Below are 1,514 nucleotides of genomic sequence, written 5' to 3' on the forward strand. Positions count from 1 at the left end.
CTTCTGTGTTTAAACCTTTTCTTGAGTTCTTATAATAGTGGTCTCATACAGTATTGCCCCTCCGTGACTGACTAAATTCACTCACATAATAAGTTCCAGCTTCCATCATGTTATACAATGTTTCACAGCTTCATTATTGTTCTTTATCGTTGCGTAATATTCCATCGTGTAGATATACCATAGTTTGTTTATCCATTTGTCCGTTGATGGGCACCAAGGTTGCTTCTGTCTTTTTGCCATTGTGGACAGTGCTGCGATGAACATGGGTGTGCATATATCTACTCTTGTGACAGCTCTCGTTTCTCTAGGATATATTCCAAGGAGTGGGATAGCTGGATAGTATGGTACTTCTATTTCTAGCTTTTTAAGGAAGCACCAAATCGATTTCCAAAGTGGTTGTAACATTTTACATTCCCACCAACAGTGTATAAGTGTTCCAGTCTCTCCACAACCTCTCCAGCATTTGTCATTTTGTGTTTTTTGGATTAATGCTAGCCTTATTGGGGTGAGATGATATCTCATGGTAGTTTTGATCTTCATTTCTCTAATGGCTAATGATCGTGAGCATTTCTTCATGTGTCTATTAGCTGCCTGAATATCTTCTTTGGTGAGTACCTGTTCATATCCTTTGCCCATTTTTTAATTGGGTTATTTGTCTTTTTGCTGTTGAGGTTTTGCAGTATCTTGTAGACTTTAGAGATTAAACGCTGATCGGATTTGTCGTAGCCAAAAATTTTTTCCCAGGTAGTCTTTTAACTCTTTTGGTGAAGTCTTTGGATGAGTATAAGTGTTTGAGTTTTTAGGAGCTCTGATTTATCTAGTCTCTCTTCTGGTGCTTGTGCATTGTTACTTATGGTTCTTATTGTGTTTATGCCATGTATTAGGGCTCCTAGAGTTGTCCCTATTGTTTCTTCCATGATCATTATTGTTTTCAATTTTATATCTAAGTCTTTGATCCATTTTAAGTTAGTTTTTGTACATGGTGTGAGATATGGGTCATGTTTCAGTTTTTTGCATATAGATATCCAATTATGCCAGCACCATTTGTTAAAGAGACTGTCTTTTCCCCAATTAATGGACTTTGGGCCTTTGTCAAATATTAGCTGCTCATAGGTAGATGAGCTTATATCTGAATTCTCAACTCCTTTCCATTGGTCTATGTATCTGTTGCTGTACCGGTACCGGGCTGTCTTGATTACCGTGGCAGTATAATAGGTTCTAAAATCAGGTAGTGTAAGGTCTCCGACTTTGTTCTTCTTCTTGCATAATGCTTTATTTATTTGACACCTCTTCCCTTTCCATATGAAGTAAGTTATTTATTTCTCCATCTCATTAAAAAATGCTGGTAGAATTTGGATCGGGATTGCATTGTATCTGTAGATCGCTTTGGGTAGAATTGACATTTTCACTATGTTGAGTCTACCTATCCATGAGCAAGGTATATTTTTCTACTTATGCAGGTTTGTTTTAGTTTCTTGCAGTAGTGTCATGTAGTTTTCTCTGTAAAGATCTTT

Source organism: Trichechus manatus, unplaced genomic scaffold (assembly GCF_000243295.1).
Source record: "Trichechus manatus latirostris isolate Lorelei unplaced genomic scaffold, TriManLat1.0 scaffold00055, whole genome shotgun sequence".
Lineage (NCBI taxonomy): Eukaryota > Metazoa > Chordata > Mammalia > Sirenia > Trichechidae > Trichechus > Trichechus manatus.